Genomic DNA, 15087 nt, shown 5'->3' with positions numbered 1-15087 from the left:
AGCCATGGTCTCCGAGCTGATAGTCCATGCTGCTGCAAACGTCGTCGAACTGTTCGTGCAGATGGTTGTTGTCTTGCAAACGTCCCCATCTGTTGAGTCAGGGATCGAGACGTGGCTGCACGATCCGTTACAGCCATGCGGACAAGATGCCTGTCATCTCGACTGCTAGTGATACGAGGCCGTTGGGATCCAGCACGGCGTTCCGTATTACCCTCCTGAACCCACCGATTCAATATTCTGCTAACAGTCATTGGATCTCGTCCAACGCGAGCAGAAATGTCGCGATACGATAAACCGCAATCTCGATAGGCTACAATCCGACCTTTATCAAAATCGCGAACGTGATGGTACGCATTTCCCCTCCTTACACGAGGCATCACAACAACGTTTCACCAGGCAACACCGGTCAACTGCTGTTTGTGTATGAAAAATCGGTTGGAAACTTTCCTCATGTCAGAACGTCGTAGGTGTCGCCACTGGCGACTGAAATGGCGCAGCAACGGAAAACATACTCGAAACTTGAAACAGGCGGCACATTACGTTTCTTATGGGCAAAAATTCGAAATTGTACACAGATTCACCTTGAACTTCTGGCGGTACAGGGACCAGATGCAATGTCGCGTCCAACCATAGTGAAATGGGGCCAATAATTTCAACAGAGCCGCACAGACGTGGGTGATGTTGATGGGAGCTTTCAAAGCTTGCAAATGCGATCTCCATCTTTTAGGCATTCGCAGGATAAGAGATTTCCAACAATGAGGGCGTTCACACAGCAGTTCTCGAATGCCTCTGTGACCGAGGAGCGAATTTACATTGCCGATAAATTCAGCGATAGGTAAAACGTCACGACAGCTGTTTACAGGGATTTGGTGACTAAGTTTAAAAATCGTTTCATGTATCTGTCACTTGGACGTGTAGTGCAGCATTCAATACAAGTTACTTGACCCACCATAATAATGTGTAACTTATGTTTTTAACATCCCCTCATATATACAATGGTGCACAGAGTTAAGGACGAAAGTAACTTTCGCATGATGTGCCTCTGCAAAGTAACATGGCTCGAAGAAACTTGGACCATATGTAGAAAGAACCGCTACAGTATAGTACAGAAGGTAACTGGAAGAAATACGCAATGAGCGAACAGAAATGGCGCTTTTATCTAAAGAAAATAATTACAGTGAAGTCATCACAATGCATTTTGGTCGCCTGGACATTACAAAAGGGTGGAAATGATTCTTAATAGCGTGCGCGATCACCTTGGTCGGTAATAGATGCTCTGCAACGTGCTCCCAAGCTGGTAAGGAGTTCGTGGCGAAACAAACGCTGTTTCATTTGAGAGATACAGAGGCGAACGAGTGTCCCGGGAGTTACCCCAGTTCACTGCTACTAGCTCCACGTCACCACAACGCGTCTGTGCGTAGCACACAAGTATTGCACCATAATTTAAGAATGGAATTAAAAGTTAAATTTGCTTTGTCAGAATGTGCTTCAGTATATTAATATTTAAACTGTCAAAACTTTGACTGATCAGATGAATATCTTTCCCTAAATACATCGTTTTAAGAAAAAAAAGTGGCGCTAAATAATAATGCAAGGAACCCAAAAATTTGTCATAATGTGCAGATGTATGTCAAAATTATGTGGTACAAGTCTCAACGTGATTAAAGCAATATTTTGGACAGAATCCACGTTTTTAAGAATAATTGAAGATTAAATATTAGACTTAAAATTATGAAAATTTTATAAAGCTTCAGTTTAGTATAAATTCATTAATTATGTAGTCCCAGTGAGCTATTTCTAATAGTTTTCGAGTAATATATTGAAAACTAAACTTGGAACAAAAAGTCGTTATTTGGAGTGCATTAAGTATCTGTTATATCAATGCTAAAATGTTTTGGTTACAGCACTTGATGAAACCTATCAAATAATAGAGCTATAACAAGTTGCAACGACTTGATGTTAATAACGTCCAAAACGATGTCGCTTAAAGTTGTTGTTCAGAGGTCGTATTCTAATGTCAGTTCCGTTCTAAAAATTCTAGACGGCGAAGTTTAAATGCAGGCAACCTAAAACTTTTTCTGTGACATTAACCAACTTAACTAAATTCATAAAAAAATTACGGAAATTAAAAACTTAATACACAACCGTGTTATAAAATATTATGTGTCCGAGAAAGCGACCGTTTAGAGGCTGCTAACGTGGGCATAGACGAGATAGCAGCAGATGTTCTCTTGGCCGTCCGCTGCGCCCGTATATAAATACAACCCAAGAGCCAAGACTGTTCTTCACCTCGCACCCACTCACAGTACGAACTCCTTTAGTCAAACGCCGGAGTACGCGCTGCCTCTGATGACGACACAGCCAGACGCAACCAAACTCATGTTTTCGGGACACCTTGGAAGTGAAATCGCGAGGACTGTACATCGTCCTGGATCGGTTAGATTTAACGTGAGTAACTGCTAATGTGGCACCCGTAATGTTAAGAGATATGCGTGGCAAGTGGTGACAATTACTTTCCACTTTCGAGGCGAGCACTTATTTTGATTATCAGAAGTCAGGGCGAAATACAATTTAATAGATCTCCTCTGAACTACTCATAGTGCTGTTTAGGATAGAGAGATTTATTATTAGTATTAACATTATGAATATTACGATGTGGTGCGTGTGAAACTTTACCAAATATATACATCAATTAGTACTCAAAATGTTCATTTACAATTATAGTCCTGATCCCGCTGAGCAAATAGAGAATAGAAATATTTCTTTCAGTGGGCTGGAAAAGAATGTGGACTTGCAGACTAGGAAATATGGTCAGTACGTTCTCCATCGCTTTCTGGCTGATTACAGAAATAGTTTCCAGGCTCTCGTAAAAGACGGCGAACAATATTCTAATACTTCCTCCTATTCCTTATGACAGATTATTATTATTATTATTATTATTATTAAACCATCCGCTCCACAAGTTCTTGTAGTAGGTAGTTCCATTGCTTCACCAGCGAGGCTGACAACTGCTGCATGGTCTTTGGTGCATTTGGGCTTGTTGCAAAACGCCTCCCCAACGCACCCCACACGTACGCGATGGGTTTAAGTCGGGGCAACGGGCAAGCCAGTCAATTTCTCGAACATTCCTCTCATACCAAGAGCTCCTCCACCTGGGCAGTGCGACGCGGTTGCGCACTGTCATCCATAAAAACTAAGTCAGGGACGAATACACATCTGAAAAGACGTGCGTGGCGAAGGACTATAGTGTCACAATAACGTTGACCAAAGAGTGCACCGCCTTCAGAGATTCGGAGATCATTACGCCCACGCAACATTAATGCCTCCCTCAACATCAAAACCTGGACCACCAAAACGATCATGATCGACAGTGCTGGACGCACCCTCGCATGGCGACTGGTGGGAACACGTAATCCACCCAAAAACATCGTCACCTCCTTTACCTACGACTGAACCTATTTGTTCGTTCAATTTCATATCTCGTATGTCAACAAATTGTTACACTAACCCATTTGCATGAGTTGTATGGTTTGAATTGTGACTCATTAATGTACTCGTAGTAGTCACAGAATACTAAGAATTTTAGTTTTTTGAAGTGTATAATTTTACATTTATGAACATTTGAAACAAGTTTCTGGATTTTGCGCCACATTGAAATCTTTTCAAGATATCACTGAATGTGTGTGCAGCATATTTCAGACAGTACTTCATTATAGATAACTTCATCAAGCTCTCCATAAAGCGGGCAGTACACGCCGGCCATAATCATTCATGGTACCACCTATGTTTTATTGCTGCTCTACCAGCTATAACTTTATACGACAAAGCTCACTTTTCATTGATTTAGTCCTGCTGCTGACGAATTTACACAATACCTCTGTCTCCTAGCACCAATCCACTCAGTGACTGTGACAGCACTCGAGGCAACCGTTACCTAAGCTCTTTTATTACGCTCTACATTATTACTTGTGTTTATCAGATGAGCGTCAGCTGACGCAAATCAGAAAGTACGGGTTCTAAATGAGTCATTAATATGCTTAAGCTCTATTCTTGTCAACGTCCAGCAAATGAGCAGTCGTAGTAAACGGAATGGCAAAGAAACTAAATTGATAAATTAGAGCAGTGAAGATTTACATTAGAGACGTTAACTAAAATAATGCACTAGCTGTACGGGCGAGTGTCCGAAAGCGACTGAAATCATAGAAGCTGCGCTCTCTGGCATCGGGGACCTGATGTAGTCCAGACACCTTCCAAAGTTTCTCATAATTCGCGAAGAGCTAACTCCTGCGCCCCCCCCCCCCCCGCCCCTCCCACCCCATCCACCCACCCACCCGCCCACACACCCACCCACCCACCCACCCACCCACACATACACACACACACACACACACACACACACACACACACACACACACACACACACACAAGGCTCCGCAAATTTCTCCAATTTCTCCATACCGAAATATTGTCTTTAAAGCTCTTTTGGGTACTCTTCCAAGTTTTTAGAAGCGAAGTTATTTCTTTTTTTTTGTCTAACATTATTGTTTTATTCTTCATTATCCATTAGGGAAAATAAACTTCTGTTCGCACACAGTCATCTTCCACACCATAAGTACTTGTACTACAGCTGCCTATTGCGAGTACTTTAAAATTAACAAAATCCTTTGAAAATGTGTACAGTGTGAAATATAAATTTTATCTGCGGGTTAACATAACTCTAAATATGTACACATTCAACAAATCGACTAGGAGTACACTATCAAAAATATTTGGCACCTGTGTCGTAGATATTTGGCCATACAGTCGCAACAATTAGCCCTACAGCATTAAATCTTTATTACACTGGGTCTCGATATTTTATGATCATATTAAGCGCCTCTTGCTACAATCAGCGCTTTGTCGCGCTTACCTGTGACAAGAAATGTTTCTTTCACATACTAAATTCTGTTTTAATCCCAGCAACAACAGTTATTCACAATTGCTGTAACTAATAAACAAACGTGCTGAAATAAGGCAACTGTCTTGGCGCAAAATATAAAGAACAGCATCGCATCAACTTCGGACGATTATTTTAGTTTTATGTTTGTTAAATTCGCAGTACGCTGTGCTAGTTCAGGATTTATTCCTACTCTAGGGCGCATCATCCAGAATGCCTACATGAGAAAAATCAACACATATCTATTCATCCACATTTTTGTACTAAAGTTACAGGGAAGGTAGCAATTTTTTATTATCCAGAAAACTTTGTTGAAACGTGTCCACCACTCAGTATACACTAATGTATTTATAAACGTTTTCGTGGTGTATTAAGAGAACTGATTCGTATGAAGTATAATCATTATTTAATCCACGATCTAGAGTAAAAATGAATATAATCTCTGAATATCCGAAAAATGCTCATGTCGTAGCACAAAAAGGCGAATCTCCCCCCTTTAAAAGACTCTGACAGAAAATTGGGGAACCCAACTGCCTCAATCCTCTTTCTGTCTTCATCATCAAAATTTTGACACTTGAAATATCACACTCTTTTAACACAAATCATTCTAAATCCTTTTATCCTTCGTACTCAGTCTCTCCCTTTCACTGCCACACGCTACGTATGTCCCTCTGCCACAGTCTTCTTTTCCTCCCATTGAAATATCGTCATCCCTTTTTCTCGCTCTTTCTTATCAATGCCTCCCTCTCTGCAACTTTCAGTGTGTCTCTGCCCCATTGCATAGCCCTCTGTCTTTCTTGTTTAGGGTCTGCTGGCCTTCTTTTGAGCCAACATTGTCTCCTCACCACACACAATTTTTTCATGTTGAATTCCACCGGTCTGAGGTGGAGTGGGGGATCTAGAAGAACCCCCCACCCTCCCCTCCCCTCAAGCCTACGTATAGTCCCCACTCATTTCTCTTTAACATTTCTACTGTTTCATGTCCCTTTGCTCCCACTGCTACTATCTCCATCCATCTCTCTTTCTCCTTTACTCCCACCTTCTCTCAATGACCGGCACTATCTCGTCCCACTTTGGCTCCCATTGCTATTGTCTTCGTCCATCTCTCTTGCTCTTTCATTGTTTCTTTCTCTCCCCCACCATCCTACTATCTCCTCTCCCTTTCTCTCCCATTAGCACTGTGTCCCCTCTCTTCTACCGACACTGCCCCTCTCTACGGATCGATTCCCTGCTGGAATCAGATGCGACAAGGATTGTACAAACAAATGACAATCGCGGGTAGCTTGATTGCCGAATTATTTGCGCGCTTACGGGCTGTAGAAGTCATCATCGCTTGTCAGATCCGAACTGCTGGGATGATGAGAATGTTCAGTAATTAATGGGTCGTGGAATGCCGTTAGGCTGTTAGCAATGCAAATTGGACGGCCGCTCCAGCTAACGCACCATTGCAGGCCGAACGATTGACGCACCGAAGCCGGAGGAGAAATATTTGCGTTCTGACTCAGACAGACCCTGGTAATGCACATTTGAGGGCCGACGTAGTTACTTTGGTACATCATGCCGAATAATGGCTCGTTGCAGAGAAGAGAGGGTATGGCCTGGATGTCATGGATCGTCCGATAGGATACACAGCCGGCGTACGTCACTGGCTAGTGCCAGCAGTAAACGGCCACTAACAGTGGCGGCCTGAAGTAATTGTTCCTCCGTCACTGTGGAACAGTAGATTGCTACTTTTACTGCGTCAGACAACGGTCGTTTAACAGTCTAGATGAGATCATTTATTCCCTGTGCGAACTGTTAATGCACGTTATTACGCTATTAGCCTTGCTTTTCTGAAATGCTTACTCGCCGCCGTCCTATCTGCCATCAGATTCAGTAATTTAATTCGCATGTGGCGATAAGATTTTTGCACAGATTAATTCCTTGCATTTTCTGTATAGCACACTATTTCTTTCTTTGCAGGTTTGATTCCTGTTATGTTTCTTTAATACCATATTCTTTGCTCTTATACATCGCGATTGAAGAATTTCGATTGATCTATAAACAAACGCTACACATGTACTGATTTTCAGTGAACCGCCTTTGAGGTTGACGTAATTGTTGCGTTCGAGAGTTGGACACAGAAGGACGTAAACAAAATTATTCATTTATAGCTAGCTGTGACCAGCCAACTATTGGAGTGATGCATTTTGTACTGAGCATAATGTCTCTCCAAGTACATTCAACAGACAAATTTTCTCCACTTCATTACTTGATGACAGAAACAGGCAGAAAGTAGGTATTTTAGATAAAACTGTTTATACATTGACAGGTGCGTGATTAAATTTCTTTCATGTTTAATTCTCGATCTCAAGGAGTAAAGCGGGCTGTTTGAGACTCGTCCACTTCAGAATCGGATTTCTTCTCAGCCGATACCAAGGCGAGCTGGTATTGGGACAGAGAGAATCCCAGTTAGGAGTAAGTGGAAGAGCGTCATTCAGTACGCCCAGATTCACATCCCAAAAAATTCGATCGGACCACGGGAGTGGATAGGCTCTATTTCTATTTGCAGGTAATTTTGTAATTTGTCCTGTAAAAAAAGTCAAACATCTGCTGCCCAAATTCGAAATTTTTACGTTATTGACACACACATGCAAGGCTGAAAAATTGTTCCCAGTTACAAATATTAAGAGCGTGTGGTATCATACGTCTACACCATCCTCACTGGCGTCTCACAGTTGGAAATGGAAAGGTATGTCTTCGACAGATGCTGATAGCGGTCGTGTGTAAACTCCGTGGTTCCAGTGATACACGCCCGCTGAGCTAAACCTTCAGCAGTAGCGACTACGAGCGCCCTCTGCCTTTATAGGATGCCCGCTGGCAGCAACATGGCCTAGTCTCAGTCGTAGTTTTCGACGGTCTTCAGTCTTATTCAGCCTTCAACAGTTTGCTAGTGAATTAGAAGTGATAGCCTCACACTGCACGATGCTCTTCAGTTGGTTCTTATAATAGCTGGACGTCATTGCCGTTCGTTCTTTTGTAAGGTTTCTTCGCAACGCTTGGATAAAGCTATCAGTTAAGTAAAAGTTCTGTTCACTGTATTTACGTGTTTGCTGATCATTTATGCTCCTGTCCAGCTTCCCAACGATGACACCTGCTACACCGCCGCCATGCGGAGTTGCCGTGCGGTCTAGAGCGTCTTGTCACGGTCGGCGCGGCTTTCCCCGTCGGAGGTTCGAGTCCTCCCTCGGGCATGGGTGTGTGTGTTGTCCTTAGCATTAGTTAGTATAAGTTGGGTTAAGTACTGTGTAAGCTTAGGGACCGATGACGTCAGCAACTTGGTCCCATAAGACCTTACCACAAGTTTCCAATTTGCTGCACCGCCCTGTAGCCCACCTCTCCTTAGTGGAGTGTACGAAGTACAGCACAAAACAGAGTATTGGCGCCGCAGAGCGATATAGTATCATTTGTGATCTTGTCTTAACTTCTAATATCACATAGGCAATCTGGTATTGGGGCAGACCGAATCCCAATTGGGAGTAAGAGGGAGAGGGTCACCCAGTCCGGCGTCTATGGTATGACGGGATTTATACTGAAAATGGCAGTGGCCATTACTAACCACCACAACAGCTACGAGATGAGTCTCGCTCCCTCCATTTCCCTCGGTCCCTCCCTTACACTCTCTCTCTCTCTCTCTCTCTCTCTCTCTCTCTCTCTTTCTATCTATCTATCTATCTATCTATCTACCTATCTCCCCATTTCCCTTTCTGTGTGTGTTGTTGTTTTTACTGTCGTCAATGTTCAAAAAATATTCAAACGTATGTCAATTCCTAAGGTACCAAACTGCTGAGGTAATCGAAAAAATGGTTCAGATGGCTCCAAACACTATGGGACTTAACTTCTGAGGTCATCAGTCCCCTAACTAACCTAACTAACTTAAGGACATCACACACATCCATGCTCGATGCAGGATTCGAACCTGCGACCGCAGCAGCAGCGTCGATCCGGACTGAACGCCTAGAACCGCTCGGCCAAAGCGGCCGGCCTGAGGTCATCGGTCCCTAGACCGCAGGCCTTTCGCAGAGATATCATCTGCTTCCGCACACAGTATCCGTATTATTTGTTCGAGCTTCCATACCGTAAATTATTACACAATTCTCGGTAACTCTGTCCGGCACTACGTAAAATGTCATAATGAGAATTTAGCTACCTAGGCAAGAACACAAAACTAAACTTGTTAGAAGCACTAGTAAATGGAAATGATGTACGCATTGGATAACGCCTATCAGAACTGTGAAATAAGCTACCATGAAGTGGTGCTGTGTGTATTACAGAATAGAGTACGACGAGCTCTGTACCTCAGACGGAAGAGTTATAACCTGAGGTACATGCCACATAGTTTCTGAAGGCTTCTTGACCTTTTAAAAAATAAAACATATTCCTTATTGCGTAACGTCAATGGAAATATGCACTGGTGTAAGGTGTCAGGCAAATCCAACACCTTCCATGAAAGCCCTGACATGATAAGGAAATCCAGTAGTATGTCACATAGCTCCGAATAAATCGTGACATTAAATTAACCAAAGTAATACGAGTAACGAGTGAGCAAATGGAATACCACAGACTAGCACAAGAATGCCTAAATGCATGTCATACCTTCCCACCGTGAGACAGACGCAATTCCGAGGGGAGAAACGAGAACACAAGCCGAGAGCAGAACCGTGTTAAGCTGGAAGGTCCTACGATAAGGAACGGACGGACACCCACGTCGCCAGCTAACTGCTAGGACCACACCACCCGCAAGTTTTAGCGTGAGACTTTTTCGCGTCTCTGTTACGTTAGGACCACCCCCCAGCCCATGTTAAAAGCTAGAGCCCTCCAGAAGAACAGTATAGAGCTTACGATAACACAAAAAGGGCTACACCACCCGCAAGTTTTAGCGTGAGACTTTTTCGCGTCTCTGTTACGTTAGGACCACCCCCCAGCCCATGTTAAAAGATAGAGCCCTCCAGAAGAACAGTATAGATCTTACGATAACGCTAAAAGGACCACACCAGCTGCAAGTTTTAGCGTGAGACTTTTTCGCTTCTCTGTCACGTTGCAAACTTTAAAAACATTGCCCCACTACGAAAAGTATAACGTTTCTCATTGGATAGACAGAATTTTTGTAGGCGGAGCTTAAGGTTAACATTGAGACCCTGATTGGTCAGATGAAAACACAGCCAGATAGTTTTTTTTTTAACCAACTTCGGTAAATTGTAGTAAGGAGAAGTTAGGAGAGAGTTGCTGGAGAGTTGCTTCGGAGACGGCGAGGTGAGCGGAGCTGTGCTGCCCGCCGCCCTCTGACGAACACCGACAATGTAATGAACGCACGCGATGCCGCATTTCTGAGCGCATAAGGCTTCACTCAGAACTGCAGAAGTCTCATCTGTTACATCCCCTTTACGTAATACTAGTGTCGATCGTCAATTAAAGCTCATAGTGTTCACATTTGCCACTTGAAGTAATAATCTGAAACTGGATGATTTTTCTGTTATATAGTTATTGAGAGGCCACATCAGCTACTGTAATTTACGACAAGTTAGATAAGTAATTAAAGATAATTGAGGGTCACTGTAGACCATTTTGATAGTTTTCTCTCTTGTGAAACTTAATTTAAACCTAGATTATAGATGTGATATGGCATAGGTCATCCTTCGATCCATTGTAGAACTTGGAAACCCATTCAGGGAATATTCGTTCACATTTTTGTTGAACGCAGTTGGTTTTTACCATCCTGTATTAAAACATTTCCTTTTATCAATAGTGCAATTTATAAAAGATGTTTTGTGAGTAGAATAAAATTTCCAATGGTAAACTTAACTGCTTTTTCGACGTTATTTTACCAGCTAACTAAAAATAGGAAAGCCTTGAACCCCTTCCACTAAATTTAGTTAGTATTAAGATTCCTTTACAGGGAGTGCAGTGGAGCTGACGCTGAAATCATTAAGTATTTAGTTATATCATCTCTAGTCTCACTGAACTCTTCTGAATTCTACATGTCATGTGTGGTCTGACGTCTCCTTACCAGCAACAGGTCCCAGGTTCAAACTAGTCAATTGCCTAAAAAACACACTCAGAGCGTCGTTGCGCGAAAGTGGTAGGGAGACACGATATAGAACAAACAGACACCACGCAGAATGTTTAGACTGGCATAGACATTAGTGGAGTGTACTCGGGCATCAAACGGGCCACTGGACCCACTCCAAAGAAGAGCGCACCACTCAAGGAAATAAATGGAAAAGATCATCACAGATCGAAATCGTCAATTGCACCGTTGGTTAGAATATTACTCCAGCCTCTACTCACATCCCATCAACATTATTCCAAACATAATGGATGAAATTACTCAGATGACACCTTACCATGATTTCGACGCCACGCCTACTACGGAGGAGCTTCAAAGAGCAATTGCACAGCTCAAATGTGGGAATTGCCCGAGCAAAGACAACATTTACACAGAAATTGTAAAACTTAAGCCAGTTTTTCCACTGCTTTTCAACCTCTTACTGAAATGTTCGGCTGAGAGTACTGTGCCGCAAGAGGTCCGCGATACCAACATTGTTACTTTTTATAAATGGCTCTGAGCACTGTGGGACTTAACATCTGAGGTCATCAGTCCCCTAGAACTTAGACCTACTTAAACCTAACTAATCTAAGGACATCACACACATCCATGCCCGAGGCAGGATTCGAACCAGCGACCGTAGCAGTCGCGCGGTTCCGGACTGAAGCACCTAGAACCGCTCGGCCACAACGGCCGACGGTGAAGGTGATGATGGCGATTGCAACTGTCACCGTGGAATCTCACTGCTGAATACACCTGGAAAAACGTTTACTCGTGTGGTGCTGGGCAGACTTCAGAAGCTTGCGAGCGCATATACCCTGAGGAACAATGTGTGTTTCGTCCCCAACGATATACAGTTGATATGATCATCACATTCCTGCAAATTCAGGAAAACTGACGCGAGCAGAAAACTCCTCTGTTCATTGCCAAAGCTCTTAAAGATGATCAAGGCTTTTCACGAAGATATGGAAATGGTGTGGTCTTCGACGGAATCACATCTGATGCGTTTGCGGTGAAAAGAGGGGTTCGTCAAGGCAGCCTATTGACTCCCACTCTGTACAATATTTTCTTCTCAGCACTCCTAAAAGTTGCTTTTGGTGAAACTAACCTGGGCATTCATCTGTATCCCAAACCTGATGGGAAACTGTACAACATTTCTCTGCTCAGAATCAAGCGCTTCCGAGAAGACTTGTGTGTAAATAGCCTTTTATTTGCTGACGATGCTGCATTTGTAGCGCATACTCAAGAAGATCAGCAGGAACTTGTGGATAAATTCTCTACTGCATGCAAGCTCTTTTCCATGTCTATAAACGTAAAGAAGACAGTTGTCATGGCACATGGATACACAGATCCGCCTGTCATCAAACTGGACGGCTTCTTGTTGAAGGTAGTCGATAAATTCTGTTATCTTTGTTCTATAATGACAGAAGATCTCTCCCTGGATGACGAGATAAATACAAGAACAGTAAGGCTACCAGAACTTTCGGAAAGTTCCGCACATGAGCATAAGACAACAAACGTTGTCGACAAAAATACTTGTGTATCAGTCATGTGCGCTGAGTACTCTCCTGTATGGAGCTGAGACTTGGACTCCGTATGCCAAACAGGAAGGAAAGATCAACGCCTTTCACCTGCGGTGCTTACGGAGCATCTTGGCAATATCATGGAAGGATCATGTGACAAATAATACGTTCCTGCAAACTGCAAAATAACAGAGTATCACTGCTATGCTCAAGCAACGTCGCCTGCGGTGGTTAGGGCATCTGCATCGTATGGACCACTCCCGTCTGCCCCGGCCCACAATACTCAGTGAAATAGCAGGAGCAAAGAGACCTCGTGGAAGACATTCACTACGTATTAGGGATTGCGTCAAGCGTGAAATGTGCGCATTTAATATTGACAGTGACAAGTGGGAGCAACTCGCTGACGATCGCAGCAAATGAAGGAAACTGACTGCAGATGGAAGCAAGATGCACGACCAAGTATGGCTTAACAACTTAGCTGCAAAACGATCGCGAAGACACGAACTTATGGCTAACTCTCCTGCTGGAGCGACTCATATTTGTCTCCCTTGTGGGCGCCAAGTTGGCTCTCGTATCGGACTTCTGAGCCACCAGCGACAATGAAGGAAGCAAGAAGGAGCTCAAAACATCAGTTTAGGCCTGTGCTGTGATAGTGGCCGGCCGCGGTGGCCGTGCGGTTCTAGGCGCTCCAGTCCGGAGCCGCGCTGCTGCTACGGTCGCAGGTTCGAATCCTGCCTCGGGCATGGGTGTGTGTGATGTCCTTAGGTTAGTTAGGTTTAAGTAGTTCTAAGTTCTAGGGGACTAATGACCACGGCAGTTGAGTCCCATAGTGCTCAGAGCCATTTGAACCATTTTTTTTTTTTTTTTTTGTGATAGTGCCACGCAAGGGATGGAAGCCCCCTCCATGAAGAACACGACCACACCAAAACACCACCGCCTCTGAATTTTACTGTTGGCACTACACACGCTGGCAGGTGACGTTCATTGGTCATTCGCCATACCCACACCCTGCCATCGGACTGCCACATTGTGCACCGTGATTCGTCACTCCATACAACGATTTTCCATTGTTCAGTAGTCCAATGTTTACGCTCCTTACACCGAACGAGGCGTCGTTTAGCATTTACCGGCGTGATGTTTGGCTTATGAGCAGCAGCTCGACCATGAAATCCAAGTTTTCTCACCTCCAGACTAACTGTCATAGTACTTGCAGTGCGTCCTGATGAAGTTTGGGTTCCTGTGTGATGGTCTGGATAGATGTCTGCCTATTACACATTACGACCCTCTTTAAATGTTGGTTGCCGGCCGTAATGGCCGAGCGGTTGTAGGCGCTTCTTCAGCCTGGAACGGTGCGACAGCTACGGTCGCAGGTTCGAATCCTGCCTCGGGCATGGATGTGTGTGATGTCCTTAGGTTGGTTAAGTTTAAGTAGTTCTAAGTTCTAGGGGACTGATGGCCTCATATGTTAATTCCCATAGTGCTCAGAGCCATTTGAACCATTTCAACTGTTGACGGGAACTGTCAGCCAACAGACGAGGTCGGCCTACACGCTTTTGTGCTTTACGTGTCCCTTCACTATCATATCGAAAACAGCGGACCTATGGATGTTTATGAGTGCGGAAATCTCGCGCACAGACGTATGACACAAGTGACACACGATCACCTGACCACGTTTGGAGTCCGTGAGTTCCGCGTAGCGTCCCATTCTGCTCTCTCACGATGTCTAATGACTTCTGAGGTCGCTGATATGGAGTACCTGATAGTAGGTGGCAATACAATGCACCAAATATGCAAAACGTTTGTTTTTGGGGGTGTACGGATACTTTTGATCACATAGTGTACTTGAGATTACTCTGTCCGCCTACATTGAGTAACCACTGAAGAAGCTTACCTCACCCCACTGTTCACGTAGTCAATGTAAGCCTGTAATCGCCATTCGTGGGACTGGGCAGTCCAAGAATAGGTTTCGGAGTGAATGCCTTTCGGTCTGTCCACGGATTTCGTTGGATCAGATAAAGGACTCCTGAATGCTACTGAATCGTGTGAAGCTTGTGGTCCGATGTTCAAGAGTTGACATCAGTAATTTGAAAAACGCAAACTGGGAATAATAAAACTGTAAGACGGCCAGTTAAAACGGTGTAAGCCGCGGTTGCTGCTTACAGTGGTAGTTTAAGAATTCATGTTGAAGGAGCAAGGAAAGGTGTGAACTCGACTTTAACAACATGAATAAAGAAATAAAGGAAAGAGGTATAAGAAGATTGGATGATGACTTCGTTCAAAAGTCGAGAAGTATGGAGGTTGTTAAAGAATTATTGATCAGGATGTTACAATCTGGGTAAGCTACACTAAAAGGTGTCTAAGTTTTAAAGATGGAAAGAAATCAGTGTAGCTGTTGGTAAGATACAAAAGCAGAAATAAATGAATGCTATCTCGAAAACAAAATTGCTCAAGACGGACAAGGCTCGAAACACACTCATAAACTTATAATGTATAATGTCTTTTGTGCTCATTTGTCATATTCAGTGAACACACAGCTCAGTCTT

Source organism: Schistocerca piceifrons, chromosome 1, assembly GCF_021461385.2.
Source record: "Schistocerca piceifrons isolate TAMUIC-IGC-003096 chromosome 1, iqSchPice1.1, whole genome shotgun sequence".
Classification (NCBI taxonomy): Eukaryota; Metazoa; Arthropoda; class Insecta; order Orthoptera; family Acrididae; genus Schistocerca; species Schistocerca piceifrons.
This window is presented reverse-complemented; position numbering follows the sequence as displayed.